General features: G+C 42.9%; 1 long non-coding RNA gene across 1 annotated transcript; it reads right to left on the bottom strand.

Moving 5' to 3' along the window:
• Positions 1-273: 273 nt before the first annotated feature.
• Positions 274-24,648, bottom strand: LOC307120592. Its single transcript, XR_013815819.1, has 6 exons — positions 24,556-24,648; positions 22,170-22,759; positions 4,179-6,205; positions 3,719-3,977; positions 876-1,447; positions 274-777 (listed from the first exon to the last, which is right to left on the bottom strand). It is a non-coding gene; the product is annotated as an uncharacterized lncRNA (long non-coding RNA).
• Between the last annotated feature and the right edge of the window lie 1,930 nt (positions 24,649-26,578).

Raw genomic sequence — 26,578 nt, 5'->3', positions numbered from 1 at the left:
TGTCGGAAACAAGCTTCCATATTAACATGTGCACACCTTCAACTGTAGCTAATTGCTTAAATTATCTCATATGAAATCAAATTAAACATCAAACTAATTATGTGCACCACACTCCATAAAGCGCTTTTAACATTAATGGAACTTTGTCATTTCACAAGATTCCTTATAGTGGGAGGTTTAGGCTAAATATTCTTCGCACTAAGAAAAACGTAAGACCTTTTGTAGGGGAATTTACAGAATGTACAAATGATGAATGAAGACCAGGAGTCAGAGACGCAATCAACTGAAGAAAAGTTTACTGAAGAATATAGTTTGCAGTTTCAACATCAGAAGAGTAAATATAGGTTTTAACAGGTGACATGACATTTTATAACAAGTAACAAAGTTTGATGGTTATTTCAAATTTAGAAGGATACATATTGATTAACAACTACTCAAAGGATATACATTGAAGTGGCAGTGGATTCAAGTATCCATCACTTAATTTTTCACTAAAAGAAGAGTTTTAAGAGTGCACCTCCCTCCAAAATGTATTAATTAATTAATTTATTAATTTTTAGTAAAAGCCATAAGTGGGTGAGTAGTAATGGAGGAGGTGGGGCTGCTGCACTCGACATCATCCTGTCTATGTCCTCCACCGCGTCTCACTTTTCGTCCGCAGAACAACAACAGTCGTCTTGGGCAGTGGTCACATTTCCCACTAATGCAGCTGTCGTAAATACCCACAACGACAAGCGACAAGGCACTGAAGACAGAGATCAGGACAAAACCTAAATACTGAAAGATAGAAATAAATTAGTTGAATTTGTGTTCGTTATTATTTCCTTTATAATATTACAGTAACAAAACAAGCTCATACGGTATATGATATTTACCTGAGATTGATGAATATATTTGCGAGTCAAATATTGTAGCGCCATCTCACTTTGTGTCCCATCAGTGGGTTTACACCACTGCATTTTTTGCACCTCATCAAAAACAGAAACTCCCTCCCAGTCCGTCATGGCACAGGCAACATAATCACCATCAAGTAACAAGATGAAGACCCACATTGCAGGTGGAATCAGACAAAATATGAGAGTTTTAACGCAGCTCTTCTGAGTATCATCTTCCACTCTTTCAGGGCATTGAAGACATCCATATCTAAGAGGCCTTAGAAGGTGGAACATTACGACAAAAATAAAAAAAACAGGTACAGTAAAGAGGGACACTGTTAACGCTGCGTTCAGATCATTTCTGCACGGGCATGTGAATTGATGAGCTATTGCAGACATAAATACGATTAACAAAATGCTCATTATAACAGAGCCTAAACCAGGACAACATTTCAGGAACTTTTCACTTCGTTTCTCTTGAACGGACATCTTCCGAGGGAAGTTTGATGACGCTTTTGGCTGCTTCTTTCACTTTTAGTCCGGTTCAAAAGCTGGTATTCTGGACGGATTCCCTTTAATAAAGAAGATGAGAATTATTATTCATATCAACAGAACAAAGGATATGGTTTTAAACACATCAATGGTGCAAATAACATTTCACCCTTAAAAATAAAGGTTACTTATTGGTTCCATGAAGAACCTTTAACATTCAGAACCTTTCCGTTGTACTAAACCCGTAACCCGTTTTTTTTCCAACCTTCTACCCGTGAAAGTGCACTGGAACGGCAGTCAAACCCGTGACTTCCCAACCGTGAACTTGTACTAGATCAATGTACTCCCAGTTACGCGCTCTGACGTCACACAGCCCGTGAAACAACAATGGCAGCCACTACGGATGCGGTGTAAAGTTGTACATTAAAAACCAAATAGTTTATTAAAATAAGGTATTGCTCTAACGTTATTTATCCGCAAATGTTATGCATTATCAGCAGCGTTTGAGTGCAAGAATAAATGAATACCAAATACACTCTAAAAAATGCTGGGTTAAAAATAACCCAAGTTGGGTTGAAAATGGACTAACCCATCAATTGGGTTGTTTTAACCCAGTAATTGGGTTGTTTTAAGCAAACATTTAACCCAAGCGCTGTGTTAGTCCACTTTCAACCCGACTTGGGTTATTTTTAACCCAGCATTTTTTAGAGTTTACATTTCCAAATATACAAATAACATAAAATAAAAGGTTTAACAGATTCTCTTGCCTTATGCGCCGTTTTTCTCCTCTGTTTCCCTCAAATAATCAAGGAGTAAGCACCTTTGGCGATAGAAATGATTGTAAATTAGCATAAGCCCCGTACGGTCCGCCATTCTTTGTTTACATCTAGCCACCGCTCAGGCAGTTTGGCGTGACTTTGCCTGGAACGCTACAAAGTCGCGAGTCGTGGTTTGAAGTCGTAACGTACGGGCTCAAAAACCTGCCTGGAACGCAGCATAAAGATTCTTTATATCGGAAACAGTTCTTTACCAAAAATGAAAAACCCGTTTTAGAACTTTTTAAGAGTGACCAGAACAATCTGCAGAGTTTGATGGACTTTACTACTTTCAGAGTTGCCGTGTAGGTGTAACAAAACAAACCCAATGGCCAATCAAAAATAGCCCATTGACGATATCCCAAATATAAAAAAATTAGCCATTCCCACACCTAAAATATTTATTTTACAGTCACTGTTATGCTAAATGAAAACCTATACATCATACACTGTAAAATCTAATTAGTTTGGCTTACTTAAAAAAAACATGCAAACCGATTGCCTTAAAAAAAACAAGTAAAGTGAAATAGGAATAGTATGTTGTGCTAACAATTGCTTATAGTTCGCTTACAAAAGAGTTCTAGTAACTAAAAAAAGAACTGTAGAGTGTACTTGATCTTTTACTTTAGATTTACTTTTGACTTAGTATAGCTACCATTGTTGTTACCACTGTTGTGCTTTGCTGAGTGTTGAAGTGTGTGTGTGACTCAAGCATGGTCAATCATAAGATATTGTTACAAATATAGAGGGATTATATCAACCCAGTTGAAAGTTTCACAGGTGTTTATGACGTAAGTGTTAGCAATACAATTGTAAACGATCATTATATATGACATAAAGGGAAATATTACAAAGGTGACCTTACTTTCTGACTAAATCAAAAACCTTTTAAAAGCAACCTATTTATTACTTCTCTTCCTTTGAATCCAAATAACTGAGAGTTATATAATACAAATAACTGTTCCAAGTGCCCAACCAAAGGGAACACTGATCTACATAATGGTGAGTTGTTGTTTTTTTGCTTGGAAAAAAATGCACTCAAACCAATCAATTCATCTTAATTGGGGTTTCTGAGTAAACAAGGAATAGTATGTTAATAGTACAGATTACTAGATTTTTACAATTAAGTTAAGACATTACGTTAACTAAAAAGTGTTAGTTAGAGTCTAGCACAGTAGAATATAAAATATTTCAATTCAAGCACTTCAGTCAAATATAAATTATGCAATGTGTCAAACCGTTAACCCGACTCACTTGAGACTCACCCTGGCACAGTTAAATCATCCAACTTTCCTTTCATAACTTTCTTTAAGTTATTCATAATATTGTTATTATTATCTTGAAGTATTTTATAGGATTTGTAACTTGTAATTTTCCAATTGTTTGTTTAAACAAAAACTGTCTCCACCCTCATGCTAGCTTTTTAGTGGTACCCAAAAAGAAAAAAAGTACAAAAGCATTTCCAAAACAAGTCAACATCTGTGGCGCATGGACATTTTCCTGAATCGCATCATACAATCTCAAAAAACAACTTACCTGAAGCTAGTTTGAATTCACTTCGATGTGAGCAACTTTCAGAGTCTGCTGTAGTGCTCTATACTGTACGTTTACCACATTCTTTTCTCTTTGGAGAAACCACACATTCCTTCCAAACTGCTCCTCCTTATTTTATGGAGCAGACAGATGTTTCAGGTTACACAAGCCCGCATGCGCACAAGTGTTTTTCAGCAGCATTGACAAAGGCCTGATTCTATGCCACTTTTTATGGGCATGGAAACGTCACATCCATCAATGCCTACAATACATTTACAGGAAATCTCAGTGGAACACACTATAATGCTTTACAATCAGGTCTCAAATGTTAACGTCAGTTAATGCTATAACTAATGTTTACTAACAGTGAGCACTACACTTGTTATAGTATTTATTATTCTTTGTTAGAGAATTTAAAGGGATAGTTCACCCAAAAATGAAAATGATCCCATGATTTACTCACCCTCAAGCCATCATAGGTGTATATAACTTTCTTCTTTCAGACGAATACAATCGGAGTTATATTAAAAAATGTCCTGGCTCTTCCAAGCTTTATAATGCCAGTGAATGGCAGTCCAAAATTTGAAGACCAAAAAAGTGCATCCATCCATTATAAAAGTAATCCACACGGCTCCGGGGGGTTAATAAAGGCCTTCTGAAGTGAATCGATGGATTTTTGTAAGAAAAATATCCATATTTAACACGTTATAATGTAAAATATCTTCCAGCGGACTTCCTTATGCCGTCTAATAATAACTGAAAAGTCAGTAATGCTGTTTATTGGCAGGTTCCATTGTGGCAACAATACTGGTCACCGTGTTTCCAGTGAACTGTAACTTAACTCTGTCTTGAGCAAAAACTGTAGAATTGTTAAATAGTTGTTCCCGTCACATTCAACGTAAGGGAACGAGGGTTACATTCTTAACCGAGACGTTAATTGTATATATATTGTTAAGTGTGTATATATATTTATTTCTCTTACTGCAAAAAAAAAAGAGACATGCATTTTGTATTAAAAATATTTTTTATAAGCTCATTAATTACTAATAGTAGCTAGCTAACATAAAAATGTAAAAGATAGTGTTAGGGCCGTTCACACAGAACAGGTTTTTATGTTTAAAAATGTGAGAGTCAGGGCAGTTGAATGGAATAAACCCTGCAAGGTTTGTAAAAGTTTATATAACTTGACACAGCGTTCTGACTTGAACGCAATGGTCAAAGACGAGCGTCGGGCACATGCATAAAAAAAAAAACAAGGAACCACAGCACAGTGGATGCAAAAACATGTTGTGTGTGAACGGCCCCTTAAGGTCTGTTCACACCGGGAAGATTTTCGCGAGTTTATTGCCGTTGTTTAACGCCTCATGACTAAACAAAGGGCGCCAATGTGAGTGTGCACACCGACACGCAAAACGGCAGGCGTTAAAGCGTCATTTAAAAAAAAAAAACGCCTCGAGTTTGTTTTTTTATTTTGACGCGGCGCGTTAAAAACTGGCCGACCAATGAGATCGGCGCTTTTGTTCACATGCCTGGAGCTGCTGAAGTGACAGTAAAACACGACTTGGTGGCGCTCAAGCACACATTGATACGATGAAGTAGTAGTAAGTAGACAAAGAAGAAAATGAGCTGCTAATGCTGCTTGCCAGTTAGCAAAAAGTGTGTGAATGGTTTTGGCAAGCACGTAAATACTTTCTCTCTTCTACTTCTGCGTGACAAGTGAGTGTCAGAAGCGTAAAGTGCTGCAGCACCACCTTGTGTAACGGGAACGCTATCTACTCAATTTGCATGTTCACTTGACGCATCGCCATTGAAAATCCCTTGGGTGTGAACATTCAAGACGCGCCAAAAAATGTAACGAAAAAACGCTGCCGATAAGCACGCGTGATATACGTCCCGGTGTGTACAGGCCTTTAGTGAGTTAAGGTTTGGTCACATTTAATGCTACGCGTGGAATCAACAAGTACCAGATGTGGCCCGGATCTGGGCCAACACTATGTTGCTGTCTGGGTTGCTTAATTGTCATTGTAATAGGATTCGGTGCGATGGGAAATTTAGCATGAGGGAAAAAATGTCCCCGCTCAGATTTTGCATCGGGTTACAAATTAATCATGTTGACCTACAGAGATCAGCTTGTTTTGAAAGTGGCATCTGTGTGAGTGGTGAATTTTTTGCATCACTACACTAATGGACAATTGACCTTTGTTGCATGCAAAATGTTGCAAATGTGACCACACCTTCCCTCGAAAATATAGCTGTTTATTCTTGCTCTGAAATTTATACATTTGTGTCTGCAGTGCTGGAGGAAGCGGCAGCGACAGGAGTAAGAGGCATGACATTTTGTCCATCGTGTGTCTCTGTTCGTGTTCGTCCACAGAAGGATAACAGCCATGTTGGGCAGTAGTCAAGCTTTCCACTTAAGCAGCTGTCATAAATAGCCACAAGGACAATGGCTAAGACACTGAAGATAGATATCATGACATAACCTGAAAACTGAAAGAAAAAGAAAAACACTTTAATAAAATAACAGTACGTTTTAGTTGAATGTATGTTTTGTGTGGTGGTTTTTTGTACTACAGACTCCTTTTCCTTTCTGACTTATTGTGAGATCGTGAGAGAATTAATTTAATATTTCAGTAACACTTCACAATAGCAGGACATTAATAATCATGTCCTAATACCTGAATTAATAGTTACTTCAACATGAACTCATGATTATTGAAGATATGAACTAGTCATGAACCAATGAAGAACTTCCTTAACTACGACAGGGGTCATGGATTCAAGCATGAATAACAGCAGCCTTAACTAAATGTTAGTACATGTTTGCTAACTAATGCATTAAATAACATGCAAACTAAATCAATCAGGCTCCAAACAAGAAGCACTCTGAATTTGAATTAAACATGATTCAACATTAAACTGCAATATCATAATCTGCAGCTTTGTGGCAAATAATTGGAATGGCACATGATTATTTAGCCATTAATTACACATATATGTCTAATCAAACGTGGAAAATAGACTAATAACTCCCACTAAATAAATTTGATTTGATCTAAACCATTTTCTGATTTTTATAGTTCTTTCATAGTTTAGTCATAGCTTTTCTTCTAAGAAATGAAAGCTTTAGCATAAGTTCTGCCGGGAAGACTTAATTGTCACGTCACTTCAACTTTTTATCTATCCAATCACATTCTAATACTTGGGTATAAAAGATCGGTAACTCATGTCTGAGTTCGCAGATGCTGACGCTCCAATTCAGTTGGCGATCCGGACGTTCCGTTCCGTAGCGGTCGATCGCTGGTCCTATTATGGAGTTGGTGGTGTGCATACAGTGGTGTTCTAAGTCCATGTCAGCTATCACGCTTTTCACTGGGCTGCCGCGGCAAGAGACGCGAGTGCCTTCACTAACAAGAGCAAAATCTCACGTTCAGGTTCAGAACAATCACTTCCAATGGAGGATTATCTGGGCATGTTATCAAAGGCTGTGATTTTCATCACCATTCTGGCGTCATCACTACATCAGCATTTATCACAGTCATATGCATAATGGTTATGCATTCCGATGCCGATTGGGTGTAGTATCTTACTCTTTCTCAATTTTGTGGCAAGCATGTCTGTATAGAGCAGACACATGCATCGTATGAGACGCGCACAGGTGTCTGCCGGTTTGCTTGTGCAACGTTGTCGCTTGCTTGTGTCGTAACTTTCCATAGTGCTCGTAAATGATTCGCATGACACCGGTTACCGTTATTGATAGTATTTTGTTAGAAAAGCAGAAACAGAACAGATGGCACAGCATATTAGCCTCTATCATTCTCCCCACGAATGCAAGGAAACCAACATGGGTTTTAAAGCAACACGCACCCATTTAATCGGGGCTTCATGAACTGAAGTTAAGCCGAAATCGGAACGGGTTCAGTGTTATCAGATCGCAACAATTGAATTTAAAAACTATGCTGAGCAAATTAGCATATTTAAGTACAGCACCAACATCAGTGCTTTGATCCGTTCTGATTCAATGGTGTTAGATTCATCTTCCAAGCGCTGTGAGTTTTTCACATACAACATGCAATTTAACTGACACAACATAGTTTCAAGCTTAGAAGTGTTTTGGTCTGTCATCCAGCAGAGTATATATTTTGCTCAAACATACGGGGCGCCCAGTGTTGGAATGGCTTCCTTTTGTGATGTGACATGGCTCCTTCCCTATGAGGAATGAACTGTAGCTTTCTGTGTTCATATAAAGGTGCTTTGCTTATTGCATTATAATATGCGCTACATATTAATAAATTAGTTAATAAAAACAAACACGTCATATATATAGTAATTGTGTGCTTTTGTCTTCACTTTACTTCAGTTCATTTGTCTCTATTCGTGTTTTATTCAGCTACTGATATCTGGATACCTCTTTCTATTTTTAGAAACTTAGAATTTTGTGTTACGTCTCACTTGGTCCTTCCGTGCTAGGATGCCATGGCTACAATTATGAATAAAACAATTGTGTATCCCGCTCGTACTCTCAGCACCATATGTCGGGTAAGGTTTGCATACAAAACAAGGTTTGACTGGATATTCGATAGCAGCACTAATTTAATTCCGTACTCAATCCGACCCATTTACATAAAGATTGCATCGTACAGCATCTAAATCGCAGCACGGGAACATAATTATTCACATTTTTATGAATACAGTGAGCAGAGTGCACTCCCTTTTATAAACGTATGAAACTGTCAAATGCTTCAGTTCAGATAAACTCCTATACCAGTGGAAACTGCTGTGGTCAATCTGACTACACCAAATCATGAATCTATCACATGTTCTACTCTTCGTTGGTCAAACATATGCACTAGAGGGCAGAATTAGCCAGTGAACAAGCTCTGAACCATTCAATCTGATTGCGTATTTTGTGTTATGTAACTCCTCCAATTGGGCATTGCATTCAAGCGCTCAACAGACATTTACATTAACATTTATGCATTTGGCAGACGCTTTTGTCCAGGGCGACTTGAATTGCATTCAGGGTCCACATTTGGCATTTTTTCGGGTCTTGCTTTCCCTGGGAATCGAGCCGTGGCTTGGTGTTGCTGGTGCCACGCTCTACTGTTTGAGCTACAGAAAAGACATGTCTGTGATCGGCTACACTCGCATTGTAAACGGCAACTTTTTTAATTCTATAGTGACTAACACAATATACAGTGTACAGATATACAGGGGAGTAAATATAGCGTTGACTGCTGACACAGTCTGCACATGCGTATTGATTCCAGGCTGCACCGCAAACGACGAGCTCTCTCGCAGTGAGCTTTTTCTCTTCACTAAAGCTGGCATACACAGTGCGCTTATAGTCATTGTGATTCGTTGCTTTTCAGACTGTGATCCTGATGCCACCCTGTGGGATCTCAGTGCATTAATGGCAGGCTGTACATTAATCAGACGCATGAGAACTTGTCTGGAGTTTTACATCAACCATTCACTTAGCGAAATTATTCAGGCCAAAATTTCATCATGGGTTGGTGAGCATGTCAAACTAACTATTAAAGACATCAGATTTTATTCCAGGGTCAAAGGAATTTTTAGGATTGCGATATTTGTCTCATACTGTCAAACTCTCCCATCAGAGCCGGCTCTCCCTATAAGCGAACTAAGCGGCTGCTTAGGGCCCCGCCGCCACTAGGGGGCCCCCTAACTACAGATTGCACTCGCCAGCGTCGCCGCAGTTTATCACGCAAGACGCTCAATTCGCGTCATTCGCACCGCGCAAAAAGCGCCTTGCGCGCCGCGGGACCTCTAGACGCGCGTCAACGAGCCTTTCCATTGACTTAACATTGAAATCAAATCACTCGCGCCAGACACTCTATTTGCGTTTGGTGTGAAGGCAGCATAACGTTAGCTGTCCGTCGATTATGCTGAATCAACATTGCTTGCGCTATGGTCCAGCCGTCGGCCCCAGCTCTGGGCTACAGATCGCGTAGAGACAGACCCACCTCCTATGAATGTATTTTCTTTTTAACAGTTAACGTTACATGACCTACACTAGTTCTGGGAAAGAAAGAACCGAAAAATCTTTGTCTCAATAGACGCTTATTACAATAAAAAAAAAATAGTTTAAGAACATTCGAGAGAAAGAAAGTAATGGGAAGAGAAAGAGCAATCATTTGACAGTCAAAATCAAAATGAAGTTTAAAATAAAGCGGTTAAATACAAGCTTTTTCTTATGGTCTTAATTGAATAGGCAATTAAAGATTATTAATAAATATTAATCTATATACTATTATGAAATATTTTATATAGGCTATTGTTAAACTAAATCGCCCAGACCATTTAAACCTAAAGAAAACACAGTGTCCTCTCTGAAACATTATTGAATGATGATCGATACAAGACACCTAAAAGCAAAATGGATTTGTGGTAAATTTTAGTAAAGAACACTGTAAAAAAAAAGCAGGTCCCCAATTGAAAATTTTCTAGTGAGCGATCACATCTAAATTTTTCAGTTGGCCAAATTGAATTAATGTGAATTGATGCATTTTAATTCAATTAAATTTCAAGAAATTAAATTTGGCCAACTGAAAATTTTAGATGTGATCGCTCACTAGAAAATTTTCAATTGGGCACCTGATTTTTTTTTTTACAGTGAATGTATTACTGTATGTAATCATTAAAGGTAAAAAATATCTCACTCCATGCTGTGAAGGTTTAAAATATGAATAGTATGTAAGAGTTAATCAACCAATAATTAAATAATATAATTTAACATTGGATTTCTTTTAATTTACCCTTAACATAATTGTAAAAAACTAAATGTCACTTTCTCAGGAGGAGCCATTCTTAAATATTTTGGTGGTCGTGGAGAAACATTTCAGGAGGCTGACACAAGTAAATATTTCCCACTGCCTTTCTTTTGAATAGTTTTGTGCGCAACTTCAACATAGCTAATTTTCCTCTTGCCAATAAAAAATGTAGTTTTATAATCATAATTCACTATGTTGTCTAATTGTACTTTAATATTAATTTAAAATTAATGTGTTTTATACTCTGCATACTGTATTTATTATTAATTATATTGTAATCTCAACAGCTGGAGGATGTGACTCTACTGCTGCATCAGTAGAGCATAGCGAGCCGCATACCACTATGGCTAATGTTGTAAGTTAGCTATATATTGTTAATGCTAAATTATTAATATTTATTTGTTTACAACAAATTGACCTTAAATTTGCAAATCTATAATCTTTACTTTTACTGTTTCAGTGAGTGTACTTTAATAAGCAGTAAAATAATTGTAGGCAATCATGTTAAAAGATATACAGATGAAATATGTAAGTGTTAGATTGTATACAGTTGATGGTTTGCAGTGCAATACTCCATTATTCACTGCAAGGCAGGGCCCCAAAATTATCCTGCTTAGGGCCCCCAGATTTACAGAGCCGGCCCTGTCTCCCATAATTCCAAAGGTAAAACTAAGATTACCTACTTATCTTAACAAACATCAGGTAAGTTCAAAGCTTTTAATTTAACTCCTAACACTTAAATCGTAAAGGTCGCTCTTCCACTTACACCGATATTCTGCTAGAAGCTGTGTTTGTGACACACACTCTCTCTTCAATTCAGAAAAAACTGAATTTTTAATTATTGGACAAAAAAGCTCCACAAGTAGTAACCTAGAATACTGTCTAACACTTGATGGCTGCTCTGTCAAGTCCTCGTCGTCAGTGAGGAACCTGGGTGTGCTCTTTGATACCAATCTTTCGTTTGAAAGCCACGTTTCTAACATCTGTAAAACTGCTTTCTACCATCTTAAAAATATATCTAAATTACGGCACATGCTCTCAATGCAAAATGCTGAACAGTTAGTTTGTAAGAGTCGGTTTTGGTGCTAAGACAAAAGCTGAGATACATACCTCAGCAATTGAACAATAAAAGTCACTAATCTTGAGGAAAAGATCTCACAGAAACTGTGACAACACCCTGACAAACATTCCTCCCCCCTCCCCATTTTGCCCTCTCTTTGTCCTGGTTTCAAGTCACCAAATGCAGATATATCAGTGATGATGTTATTTGTAAATGTATTGTTTTATCCTTTTCATGTTTGATGTCTTTTTAAAGGTCTCAGTGCGAATGGTAAAATGGTCTCAGTTTCGCTGCAGTCACTGGTAGTATTAGAAAGATTGGAAAACTAATGAGAATTCAGTTCTCCTTTGAGTAGTCTCTTCAAAGATATCTGATCCACTCCCCCAAAACCAGGTGGGGGTGTTGCAAATATTTACAGCCCTTTTGTTCTAGTTGGAGTATTTAAGGCTGGATGTTCTAACTCTCTGGGGGAATATTCTGCAATCAGACCCCCCGTGTAAACTGCATGTAGATGTGCCAGACATGATGACTCTTTTAAATTATTTTCATATTGCTTTGCAATTGTGTTTTATGTTTTTACGCTGATCAGTTGTGTACCATGGATTCTTGTTTACGTATTTACTTTTCCTGTCTGGCCAAAATAAATGTTAACCTTGATTTCTCTTGTATGGTTCCGAAATCGTTATTCTAGTATGGATCGATGTAGAGTCCTTTATTACCGCAAAATCTAGGGTTATGATAGATCAAACCGATGACGCCACGACTGAAGCATGGAGCGCAGCGTGCTCGATATTCCGATTTCTGACTATCGCTGGGTTAGCAAGTTGTAGTCCGTAGATATTACTAAAATTACACTTTTTGTTGAGTGAGCATGTGCAACCACTTAAAGGTAAAATATTCACCCTACATCCTCTGACTAATCACAGAAGTAACCGTTTTGTGCCCGTGAGCGCGCGAAATCCGGACGCGTCATGTCTCTAAGCGATTTAGGGTCTCTCGATGAACGAATATAAAAACTAGGAAGATATAAAGAAAATCAACGATCTAAATTAAATCGCAACTAATCGTAAAATCAGCTGATAAACTCTAAATGTAGCACACTTTATGGAGTCACTTAGAATTTGAGTCAGATAAAATTATTAATGGAGTCAGATTTAAAATGAGATATCAATAAATTAGGAGAACTTCACAGAAAGGCTGAAAAGGCTTACACGTAGAATTCCTTCTGGCCAAGTCATTAGTTTTCGGTTTTTGGGCTAATGGATGGAGATTTACAAGTTCATGCGTTCATGACCTCAAGGTTAGATTATTGTAATGCTCTACTGGGTGGTTGCCCTGCTCGCTTAATAAATAAACTCCAGCTGGTCCAAAACGCAGCAGCTCGAGTTCTTACTAGAACCAGGAAGTATGACCATATTAGCCCAGTTCTGTCAACACTGCACTGGCTGCCTATTAAACATCGCATACATTTTAAAATCTTACTTATTACTTACAAAGCACTAAATGGTTTAGCTCCCCAATACTTGAGCGAGCTCTTAACATATTATACTCCATCACGTCTACTGCGGTCTCAAAATTCTGACCAGTTGATCATACCGAGAATATCCAAATCAACTGCAGGCGGTCGATCGTTTTCCTATTTAGCACCTAAACTCTGGAACAGTCTTCCTAACATTGTTCGGGAAGCAGACACACTCTGTCAGTTTAAATCTAGACTAAAAACACATCTCTTTACTGTGGCATACACATAAAACACTTTTTCAATGAAATGATTGTTAGGCTGCATTAACTAGGTCAGCCGGAACCGGGAACACTTCCCATAACACCTGATGTACTCGTTACATCATCAGAAGAATGGCATCTACGCTAATGATAGTCTCTCTGTTTTATCCCGAGGTTTACTGCAGTCAGCCGGATCCGGGCCGTATCCAGTCCAGATGGTGGACCTGCGCCCAGAGAAGACCAACACAGGACCCCGAAGTGTCTGAGAGACCGTTATTAGACTCCCCCTGCAACTGCCTCATCGACACGGCATCTCAATAAACCCGTCTCCAGCGTGTTGCCTCCGATCATTCGAATATTGCACTTTAATAATTATTTAATCAACATCATCCTCAATAAACCCGTCTCCAGCATGTTGCCCCCGGTCCCTCGAATATTCTGATCTATTATGACCTCGGAGCTGTAAAACTGCCAGAATAATAATAATAATACGCTGTTTGTTAATTAGCCAGAGGAGAACTGGCACCCCGACTGAGCCTGGTTTCTTCCAAGGTTTATTTTTCTCCATTAGGTCACCTAATGGGGTTTTGGTTTCCTTGCCACTGTTGCCTCTGGCTTGGCGTGCTCAGTTGGGGACACTAAATTTTTCAACTAAACATCGAAATACATCTAAATAATAAACTAAATTAACCATTTAAACTAAATTACTGATCAAATTATTGATCTAAAGCCCACACTGTCACTGTATGATACTTGAAATTTTTCCAGAATGGCTATACAGCTGAATAAAATTATGCTGCATTATTTTCCTGTTTAACACTGTAAAGCTGCTTTGAAACAATCTACATTGTTAAAAGCGCTATATAAATAAAGTTGACTTGACTTTTATCAGCCCTTTTCGGCTTCATGTGTCCAGGGAAATTCTCTTTAGAAACGAATCAGTTTGATCCTACTCTCGGTCTTTCCTATTCTGATCTTCACTTCTCACTCAATTTCTTTACTCTTTTACTTAAGCATTCTAGAAAGAATCTAAAGGTTCTGGTCTCACATTAACAATTTCTAAGATGAAGAATAATTTCTGTCCCTTCACTTCCATGGTTAAATATCTTCGTCCTAAGACTCCTGACCACTCCCCCCTATTTATTTTATCTAATGGAGCACCTCTCTCTAAGGCCTGGTTTCAAACCCACTTTTATACTGACCTTAAAAGCTGCAGTTTACCTCCTTCTCTTCGTATCGGACTTTCCTACAGCTACGACCGTGGAATTTCAAGCTACTGGGGAGATGGTGTTCTTCTACATTTGAGTCTTATAGAAGACTGATTAAAAAAAAAAAAAAAAAAAAAAAAAAAATTCATCCTTGAAGCTCAGCAAGCTCTCAAGTAATGGTTCAGGTAAATCCCTATGCAACTACTGGTGGTGGTGTTCCTGACAATTTGGCTCGGTACGTTATCATAGCATGGTCTTTCTACTATGTCAAAAGATGGCCTGTGGTCCGTGTCCTATCAAAAGATTGTTTGTGGCCCATGTGTACTATCAAAAGTTGGCCTGTGGCCCATGTGTCCTATCAATAGATGTCCGTACATCATGGTAGCTGTGAATCTCGCGTCAGGAACTACGATGGCCAGTGGTTTCGCATCTTAACCTAAAATAGTACATGGTCTAAAATCTAAGTAAATCCCTATGCAACTACTGGTGGTGGTTTAATAATGATGTAAATGTGTATAAAACAAAAACAAAAAACAAATGTGTATGTGGTCTAGCAGACCGTGTGGCCCTGCGGCCTTGTCTCTGTGGTCTAGCAGACTGCGCGGCCCTGCGGCATTGTCTCTGTGGTCTAGCAGACTGCGCGGCCCTGCGGCCTTGTCTCTGTGGTCTAGCAGACCGTGTGGCTCTGCGGCCTTGTCTCTGTGGTCTAGCAGACCGTGTGGCCCTGCGGCCTTGTCTCTGTGGTCTAGCACAGTGGTTCCCAACCACGTTCCTGGAGGACCCCCAACAGTGCACATTTTGGATGTGTCCTTTGTCTGACACACCCACATCAGGTCTTGGAGTAGCTACTAATGAGCTGATAACCTGAATCAGGTGTGTTTGATTGAGGAGACATGCAAAATGTGCACTGTTGGGGGTCCTCCAGGAACGTGGTTGGGAACCACTGGTCTAGCAGACCGTGTGGCCCTGCGGCCTTGTATCTGTGGTCTAGCAGACCGTGTGGCTCTGCGGCCTTGTCTCTGTGGTCTAGCAGACCGTGTGGCCCTGCGGCCTTGTCTCTGTGGTCTATCAGACCGCGCGGCCCTGCGGCCTTGTCTCTGTGGTCTAGCAGACCGTGTGGCCCTGCGGCCTTGTCTCTGTGGTCTAGCAGACCGTGTGGCCCTGCGGCCTTGTCTCTGTGGTCTAGCACAGTGGTTCCCAACCACGTTCCTGGAGGACCCCCAACAGTGCACATTTTGGATGTGTCCTTTGTCTGACACACCCACATCAGGTCTTGGAGTAGCTACTAATGAGCTGATAACCTGAATCAGGTGTGTTTGATTGAGGAGACATGCAAAATGTGCACTGTTGGGGGTCCTCCAGGAACGTGGTTGGGAACCACTGGTCTAGCAGACCGTGTGGCCCTGCGGCCTTGTCTCTGTGGTCTAGCAGACCGTGTGGCCCTGCGGCCTTGTCTCTGTGGTCTAGCAGACCGTGTGGCCCTGCGGCCTTGTCTCTGTGGTCTATCAGACCACGCGGCCCTGCGGCCTTGTCTCTGTGGTCTAGCAGACCATGTGGCCCGTGTGTCCCCATCTCTGAGGTCCCAGAGACCTCTCGTCCCTCTCTGTCGCCAGCCTCCTCTCAGGGCAGAGCCCAGTGGAACGTGCGTTCTTCCCTGGTCTCCTCTGTCAGGAAGCAGCTGCTGACTGTGCCCCCACACCGGGATGCTACGCCTCCCACGTCCGGGCCAGTCACGCTGCCTCGCTGCCCCACCCGGGGTACGTCTGTGGTTCGAGTGACCCCGCTGGTCAGTTTCTGGGAGCCTGGCTACAGCTTCAGGGACTGTCCGCTGGGTCACGAGGACCATCAGGCTCGGCTACGAGATTCAGTTCGTGCAGGCTCCTCCCCGCTTCCGGGGAGTCCGCGCTCCATGGTGGGGCCCAATAAAAGGCCCCAGTCATGCGTGCGGAGGTTGCCACCCTACTGGCGAAGGGTGCGATCGAGCCTGTCCCTCCAGCCGAAATGAAGTCCGGCTTCCTCAGCCCTTACTTCATTGTACCCTAGGAAACCGGTGGGTTACGGCCAATCCTAAACCTGCCCATCCTGAACTGATCCCTTCACAGGCTTCCGTTCAGGATGTTGGTAGCGAACGCCTCCTCGGACGTGTTCGTCCGGTAGATTGGTTGCAGCGATCGACCTGAAGGACGCTTACTTCCATGTCTCCTTCCTCGACGCGGACCGTTCCTACGGTTTGCTTCGAGGGGCGGACATTCAGTACGCGGTCCTCCCATTCGGGCCAGCTCAGACTACGTGGAGTCACGAGGGGACAATCGAGGCAGCCCTTGCGCCACTCAGGCAGCACGGGGTTCGCATCCTGAACTACCTCGACGACTGGCTCATACTGGGTCACTCTCGAGAGCAGGTTTGCGAACACAGAGTCCAAGTGCTCCGGCACCCGTCTGGGCCTTTGGGTCAACTGGGAGAAGAGCAACTCTGCCCCGTGCAGAGGATCTCTTTTCTCAGTATGGTTTCTGACTCGGTCGCCATGTGCGTGCTGCTTACCAGCAAGCGCGCACAGTCACTGCTGACTTGCCTTCATTAGTTCGAGAGCAAGAGTGCGGCCCCACTGAAGTTATTTCAGAGGCTCCTGGGGCATATGGCATCTGCAGCCATGGTAACACCGCTCGGATTCTTCATATGAGACCGCTTCAGCTTTGGCTTCGCGATCGGGTCCCGAGATGGGCATGGCATCCGGGCACGCTCCGGGTCCCAGTGACTTGGGCCTGCCTGCAGACCCTCACCCCGTGGCTGAACCTCATTTCTACGGGCCGGGGGCCCTTAGGACAAGTTTCCACGCATATTGTTGTCTCAACAGATGCCTCCTCCACGGGCTGGGGTGCCATGTGCAATGGACATGCTACCGCGGGCTCCTAGACAGGACCCCTGCGCCTCCTGTATGTCAATTGCCTCGAGTTGCCGGCAGTGCGGTTCACCCTGCACCGCTTCCTAGCGTTGCTGAAGGGTCAACATGTACTAGTCCGGTCAGACTACACGGTCAGTATCGTACATCAACCACCAGGCTGGTCTATGCTCCGCCGTATGTCTCAACTCGCCCGCCATCTCGTTCTATGGAGTCAGAAGCGCCTGAGGTCCCTTCGTGCTGTCCATATTCCAGGAGCTCTGAACCGTGGAGCCAACGAGCTCTTACGGTCTCAGCCACTCCCGGGAGAATGGAGACTCCATCCCCAGACGGTCCAGCTGATTTGGGAACAGTTAGGGGACGCGCAGATAGATCTGTTTGCCTCCCACGACTCTTCCCACTGCCGCCTGTTTTATTCCCTGACCGAGGGCACGCTCGGCATGGATGCTCTGGCGCACAGCTGGCCGCGGGGCCTACGCAAATATGCGTTCCCCCCAGTGAGCCTACTCGTACAGCTCTTGTGCAAGATCAGGGAGGACAAGGAGCAGGTCCTTCTGGTCGCCCCGTACTGGCACGGCCGGACCTGGTTCCCCGAACTCATACTCCTTGCGACAGCCCCTCCCTGGCCTATTCCTCTGAGACCGGACCTCCTTACTCAGAGACGGGGCACCCTATGGAACCTCCACGTGTGGCTCCTGGATGGGACGTGGCAGGTCTGAGTAGCCTACCGCCTACGGTGGTCGCTACCATCACTTCCGCTAGGGCAGAGTGCATTCGGCATGCCTATGCGTTGAAGTGGAACCTCTTCGTCACCTGGTGCTCTTCTCGCCAAGAAGACCCCTGGAAATGCCCGATCGGGTCTGTGCTGTCATTTCTCCAAGAAGGGTTGGAGCGAAGGCTGTCTCCCTCCACCCTCAAAGTTTATGTGGCCGCAATATCTGCCCACCACAATCTTTTGGAGAACAAAAAGGTAAGTCAGCACGACCTGATCATCAGGTTCCTGAGGGGAGAGAGGAGACTGAATCCTCCTCGCTCTCCTCTCGTACCCTCTTGGGACCTCTCAGTAGTTTTAGACGCTCTGCAGAGGCCTCCCTTTGAGCCTTTGCAGTCAGTGGATCTTAAATATTTGTCAATGAAGACAGCGATCCTGACTGCATTGGCCTCCGTCAAGAGGGTCGGGGACCTGCAGGCATTTTCGGTTGACGAAGCGTGCCTGGAATTCGGGCCGGCTAACTCTCACGTGATCCTGAGAACCCGGCCTTGATATGTGCCCAAGGTTCCCACCACTCCGTTCAAAGACCAGGTGGTGAACCTGCAAGCGCTGCCCATGGAGGGGGCAGACCCAGCCTTGGCACTGCTCTGTCCAGTACACGCTCTCCACGCTTACGTAGACAGGACGCAGTGTTTCAGGACCTCAGACCAGCTCTTTGTCTGTTATGGTGGAGAGCGGAAGGGAAGAGCTCTCTCAAAGCAAAGGCTGTCTCACTGGATAGTGGACACCATTGTTTTGGCTTACCAGCAGCAAGGTCGACCATGTCCCCTTGGGGTTCGGGCCCACTCCACTCGGAGTGTCGCCTCCTCTTGGTACCTCGCTAACAGACATTTGCAGAGCTGCAGGCTGGGCGACACCTAACACATTCGCCAGATTCTACAATCTCCGAGCGGAGCCAGTGTCCGACTATGTACTCGCCCCCCCTTGGGGCCGGTAATGGGCCAGGCTCAGGTGTCTTCGCTTGCTCGCCATTCCACTCCACGGACTGGATACGTGCGATATATTCCTCAGGTGAGCTCCCCGAGAGCCCTGAGTCCCTCCAGCACTGTTTACGTCGATACCTGTGTGTCTGCCCTCTAACGAGCCCAGACCCTAGTGTCCGGCCAGGTGCCCCATGTGCTTGGTTCCCCTCCGGCGACCCCCACACCGTGTATTTCCACCATAAGCCTCCGCTTGAGCAGGTGTCTTTCCCTTGGCAAGCCCCTGCCACCCCTAGGGTTAAAAGTCCACCTTCGGCTGGTACCCTAGAGTTTCCCATATGCAGCCCCTAGTGGGTCATATGTGTACTCTAAAGTCCTCCCTACGGGTAGGCATCTTGGCATTTCCTCACTGGAATATGCATCCCAGTGTACCTTGGTATTCCTGTGATAAGTGGGAGTCCTTCGTCCGTACTAGTCTTACGACAGGGCACTCGCACTTACGCAGGGCACTGGAAGACAGCTGAGTGGCGTGATTATATTGGGACCCCCATTCGTTAGTCACTAACGTTACGTTGTAGTGACTGAACGAAAGGGAACGTCTCGGTTATGGATGTAACCCTCGTTCCCCGAGGAGGGAACGGAGACGTAACGTCCCTTTGCCACGTCCGCTGTACTGCTGGAACGGCCGGGAGTTCAGTCTTGGCTCCTCAGCAGGTAACATAATGCGATATTGCCCACATACTTCCTTATATACCCACACGGTGGGGCGGAGTTACGTATGCAAATTCCGTATGCCCATGGCATTGGCATTTTCTAAGATCTCGAAGATGATTGGCTTCTAGGCGAAACCCCCATTCATTAGTCACTAACGTTACGTCTCCGTTCCCTCCTCAGGGAACGAGGGTTACATCCGTAACCGAGATGTTCTGTTTTGAACACATTTAATGATTTTTTTTTTATGGATTTGAATATATATTTAAGAAAATCTCAAAGACTATTTATTATAAAGTTTTATATATTTTTTTGTTTGTTAGAAATATAGATTTTCATTCATTTCTTATGGTGGTCATTTTTGACCGAAGAGCGCAAGTGGGAGTATTTTTTTTACGACCACTTAGCATGCTCCAATCATGACCCCAATTTTTGTGTGTTTACATACCTAATGCTAGAAAAGTCACCAAGTTTCATATAATTCTGATGAAGCTGTGATTTTTAAAAATTCCAAATGTGGTTGTTCAGTTTTTCATAGCTGTGTGTGTGTGTATAAGTGTGCGTGTTTGCGTGTGTGTGTGTGAATATCACACTCTTGGTGTTTTAGAGTGTCACCCCTTTACTGCTGTGTACTTTTTTTCAGCATTGTGACCGATTTGTAGATTGTACACACAAATATTCGGTGAATTTTTGTGTTTTTGCCGATTTCTCATTAATTTCCTATGGTCGGTCATTTCTGACCGAAGACAATGAAGGCTACTTTTTTTTTTAACGACCAATTAGCATGCTCGAATCATGACCCCAATTTTGACGTGTGTTTACATACCTAATGCAAGAAAAGTCACCAAGTTTCATATGATTCCGATGAAGCTGTGATTTTTAACATTTCAAAACAGAAAATGTTCCGGTCAGAAATGAAGCTTATGCGCAAGTTCTGGCAGGAAGATGCAATGTTACGTCACTTATCACATTCAGACCTATCCAATCAAGTCATAATTCTCAGAGTATAAAAGATCGGTAATTAACACATGTCTGAGTTCACAGATGCTGATGCCAGCATTGCCTCCATCCTCCCCACCACCACCAGGTCGGTCCCTGTCTATACCTCCCGGGGGTCGGCTGCTCCCCTGCCTTCATCTTCAGGCAGGAAATGCAGAGTCCGTTACCCTCGTGACGAGCGCTACGGACGGGGCCTACGCCAAAGAACCTCTAATTTAATACTTGCTGGTCTGCTAATAAACTTGTGGTGTTATCATACTTTATCTGGTCTCCCGAGTCTTCATGGTAGAAATGACCGAAGAGCACCAGAGGGTTAAAATGGCAAGGCGCGCAGCTTCTCTCTTACACAGTGCGGATTGCGGAAGCGGTTGAAATTGCAATAAACAAGTGTAAGTTGTGAATGAATAATTTGCTGATAATTTGTAGAGAATTGCCAGAAGAAGCAGCCATGATGAACAGCCGATTTGTACGGAGGCATCTGATGACCAAACTACACTGGAATTCGCGAACAGAAAAATCAAGTAAGCCCAGAGCGGTTTGTGTTCAGATTGCGTGTTTTTAGCGAACCTTAAAGGGGTCTGAGATCGTTTGGAGCGTTAACATATGGGCCAAAATCACGCAAACCGCGCTCAGACCCCCTGAAAAGGATCGAGTGTGAAAACACCCTTAGTTTACCCCAAAATCATAATTAATACATTAATTATCAAACATGTAATAACATTTAGTTAAGGCTGATGTTAATCATGCTTGAATCCATGACTCCTGTCATAGTTAAGGATAGATCTTAATTGGTTCATGATTAGTATCTTCACTAATCATGAGTTCATGTTGAAGTAACTATTAATTCAGGTATTGGTACGTGTAATGTCTAGTGTTTTGGTTTTGTTCTTATTTTGTCATGTGCACTGTCATGTTTCCTGGTTTTGTCATGTGCTGCCTTTGTCATGTGATTCCCTTGTCCTCACGTGTTATGTTCTCATTGGTTGTTTTAGTCATGTGTTCTCAGTTCAGTTCTGCCATTGGTTCATTGTCTTGATTGTTCACAGGTGTGTCTTGTTAGTCATTAGTCTTTGTGTATTTAAGCCCTCATGTCTGCCATGTGTCCTTGTTGAGTATTGTTCCCTAAACCCGCTGTTGGTGAGTGTCTGTTCATGGTTTAAGTCAAGTCTGTTCATGGATCAAATCAAGTCTGTTCTAGTCTTTTTCAAGTCAGGTCATCGTTTGTGTTGTCTCTGTTCATGTTTGTAAATAAACTGCACTTGGGTTCATCTACGCTTGCCACCAGTGGACATTTCGTTACTGTACATGATCAATGTTTCTATTACGATATTACATTAAAACAACAAGTTATACAGTATATGATATTTACCTGAGACTGATGAATATATTTTCTAGTCAAATCTCGTAGCTCTGTCTCATTTAGCATCCCTTCAGTAGGTTTACACCATGGATGTTTTAGCTCCTCATCAGAAACATAAACGCCCTTCCAGTATGTCTTGGCACAGGCAACATAACCACCATCAAGTAACATGATAACGATCCACATTACAGGTGGAATCAGACAAGATAGGAGAGCTTTAAAAATGTGATTCTGTTTCTGTTTCTGATTCTGATTCTGATTCTGATTCTCTTGTTCGGGACAATGACACCATCCAAATTTAAAAGGCCTTAAATGGAGGAACATTAAAAAAAGAGTAAAAAAAGCAGGTCCAATGAAGATGAACACTGTTACCAGTGTATTCCGATCAGATCTACACGGGCATGAGAAGTGTTGATCAATTAGGGCTTCTAATCCGATTAACAAAAGGCTCAATGGGAAAGAGCTGAAAGCAGAAGATGTTTTCAGGAATTCAAGTAGTTTTTGTAAAAAATCGAATTGCGTCGACATCTTCTGAGGGAGGTTTGATGATGCTTTTGGCTGCCTCTTTCTCTTATAGTCTGTAGTCCAGTTCACAAGATCTGTATATGGTGTACACACAATAGCTGTGGTGCATTAATAAGGACAACATGACTTGCTGAACTTTTGACTTTTCCTGAATGACATCATAAAATCACAAATTATTTGAGAAATTACCACAGATTAAAGGGTAACTTGAGTGATTTAGCATTAGGCTTTGTATCAGTAGAAACCCGGTAGTATATTCAAATGATGGTACTTTCCCCCCCTCATATCCCCCTGAGACGAGAGAATTATGCATTTTATTTCTGGAAAAAATTTTTGGCCAGAGGCAAAGACTACAGCCACTAGATGGAGCTGTTCCGCATGTTATCAACCCGCCCACAGGGGAGGGATCTCACTCACAGAATGTAAGACACAGACGGCCGCACGGACAATCATAACGGAGCGCGGTGCAGAGTAAAGTGTTTCAACTTTTCAATGAATTCCTGTGATAGTTAAGCTTCCATATGCGATCTGAAAACGTGCCAGACTGGCACTTAACGTTACCTCAGCTCTGCTCAGCTCGAATGAAATCCGACACTGCTGCGTCTGCGCCATTACTTTTGTTCGGCTCACTCACACTTTATTGAAAAGACACGTTCAGTTTTTAATTGTAGTGTTTATTCTCTAACTAAACGAAATGATTGTATTACTATGAAGATCAAATGATGGTGTACGGCAGGGTTATTCAAATCTTGCCCTGGAGGGCCAATGCGCTGCAGAGTTTAGCTCCAACCCTGATCAAACTCACCTACCTGTGATTTTCTAATGAACCTGAAGACATTGATTAGCATGTTCAGGTGTGTTTGATTAGGGTTGGAGCTAAACTCTGCAGCGCATTGGCCCTCCAGGGCAAGATTTTAATAACCCTGGTGTACGGAGTGGCCTCGTAGGGCAGCGAAGCAAGTGCATTCTGGGAGTTGTTGTCTTTCTTCCACATGAGACAAAAATACATTTACACAAACACAAAGCTTAATGCTAAATTAAATCCTTTAAAGGGTTACTTCAGTGATTTAGCATTAAGCTTTGTATTTAAACTGGGTCATTTATGCAGTAGAAATGTGAAATTATTTTTGAATTTGCTGCCTTGTAGACTGAGAAAAGACAGAAAATGTATTTTTGTCTCATGTGGATGAAAGACAACAACTCCCAGAATGCACTTGCTTCGCTGCCCTACGAGGCCACTCCGTACACCGTGGTTTTTATCTTCATAGTAATACAATAATTTAATTCAGTCAGAGAATAAACACTACAATTAAAAACTGAACGTGTCTTTTCAATAAAGTGTGAGTGAGCCGAACGAAAGTCACGGCACAGACGCATCAGTGTCAGATTTCATTCTTCACGAAGAGCTGAGCAGAGCTGAGGTAACGTTAAGCGCCAGTCTGGCACGTTTTCTGATCGCATAAGGAAGCTAAACTATCACAGGAATTCATTGAAAAGTTGAAACACTCACTTTACTCTGCACCGCGCTCCGTTATTATGATTGTCCGTGCGGCCGTCTGTGTCTTCATTCTGTGCGTGAGATCTCTCCCCTATGGGCGGCTTGATAACATGCGGAACAGCTCCATCTAGTGGCTGTAGTCTTTGCCTCTGGCCAAAAAATCCTCAGATGACGCAAAATGACGATATTTGCGTCATCGGAGGAATTTTTCCAGAAATAAAATGCATAATTCTCTCGTCTCAGGAGGAGGGGAAATGAGGGGGGAAAGTACCATAATTTGAATATACTACTGGGTTTCTACTGATACAAAGCCTAATGCTAAATCACTGAAGTTACCCTTTAAGTGAACGTCTTTGTAGAAGGTAGGCCTACCTGCGACTAGCTTGAAGTCATGAAGTCTTCGATGTATGCATCTACTAGAGTCTGCTGCACAGAGCTGTAAAGGTTCCACACGTACTGTATACTGAAATTAAATGTCAAATTTACCATTTGGAAAACAGGAAACAGGACATTCCTTTCACAATGCTCTTCCTCATGGGTGCAGGAGACACTTTCAAAGTTGGGGGGACCAAACTGTAAGCAAAAGCCCAGATAGTAAGATCAGATTTCCAGATATCAGACCAATGAAGTGAGTTTTTGCTTAGTTAGTTAGTTAGTTAACTTTCTTGTCCCCAAGGGGAAATTCTGCTTAGGCACAGTGCAGAGTTGCTTCATAAAGATAGACCAGATAACTTATAACAATCTATATTCTCTGCCACAACAATTTATGATTTATTAAACTATAATTTATGATTTATTACACCAATTGTTTTAAATAACCTTATGTGATCTCATTTGGCTTTGGATCAAAAAATCAAACAGAAAATATATTTTACAATATTCTGCATAATTATAAAAGCTCGAGTAGCATTACATTATAAATATAATCTATTATGAAAACACCCAACATGGTATAAATAACACAGATAAGCCATATATTGTCGCGATTGTGTGTTTATTATCTTCAAACTTGCTTTTAATCTGCATGTTAGTCTAACATTGTAAGATTGTAATACGAGCGTCAGCTGCTCTCATTCATAAAAAAATCTTCATACTTCATACTGGCAGCCAGAGGGCGCTCCGTGCACATGTAGTCCATATATAGCACGCATGAAGAAGATATCTTCTTCATGCGTGCTATATATGGACTACGTGCTATATATGGACCCCATAACCATATTCACGCGCCCCCAGCACATTACCGAAGTCTAGCACTGGGGGTGTTGGAAAGCCGTGCTGAATATGGTTTGTCCCAAGAATTGCATAACTCATTATGCAAGTCTGGGAAAAAATGGTAAGCCATGGCGTGGAGGTTGAGCCCGCCACTTGACAAAGCATCCGTCCAGCTTGCTTGTCGGCTGGACTTCCTGCCTTTCCTATTTGGACTTCCCTATTTTTTCGCTGGTCAAAACCTCGACCAACTCCTCTTGACCGGTTGAGTGAAGTGGCGAGTCAGCCTCAACTTCACCCGACTCAATGCCGAGCGCATCTGATTCCTCAGAACCAGACAGCTCTAACATCGGGTTCTCCACCCCGGTGGAAGAAGCTGCAGCGCGGGCTTCCACACGGGAAGGGAGAATATCTGAACTGTCAGCCGAAGACTGGGAAGATGCCACAGCAGTCCCAAGTCTCACTGACATGTCAATCTGTGAGCCCCATGATCTGCACCGCCACGCTGCCTTAACAGACGCAGGACCAGAACCACGGGGCTCGCAAGCCTAGCTGGCCTGATTGAATACAGCCAGCCGAGAGCGCAGAAATCTAAGCGGCAGCTTATCGCACTCGCTGAAGGCAGCCCCCTTGAGGGCTGCCCGAGCATGCTGCACACCCAGACACTGCACGCACAATTGATGTGTGTCCATGCCTGTAATAAAACGAGGACACGAGTGCACACATGGGTTGGCCAGGCTCCCAGGAACTGCATCAGCGGGGTCATTCGGACCACAGACGTACCCCGGGTGGGGCAGCGGGATGGGGGTGTCAATTCTTTACTTTAACCACATTAGGGTGCTGCTGACCTGGGTGCCAGCAGCGGAACAAAAGATTCTCCCCCGGCCCTCCACCCTGCTGCCATCTCCCGGAAAGAACTGCCTATTCCTGAACTGTCCGCGTCAGGAGTGCCACTTAGCCTGGCGTTTTTTTGTGGGCTGCTGGGCTGGAGCAGACTGGGGCACTTTCCTGCGGCGTCCTCCACGGCACGGCCCAGGTGAAGGCTGCTGCTGGGGCTGCGCGGGAGGGGCAGGAGCCGAAGGAGGGCACCCTCATTGGCGAGCAGACTGAGTTAACTGTGCCGGCGGCTGGGTGAAGGCAGCAGCTGGCCGCCAGGTCAGTGTGTGCTTGATAGCCTCAGTCTGCT

This window comes from Gobio gobio (assembly GCF_949357685.1).
Source record: "Gobio gobio genome assembly, chromosome: 24".
NCBI classification, from domain to species: Eukaryota; Metazoa; Chordata; class Actinopteri; order Cypriniformes; family Gobionidae; genus Gobio; species Gobio gobio.
Note: the sequence above shows the minus strand (reverse complement) of the source record. Positions and strands in the feature narration are given on the sequence as shown.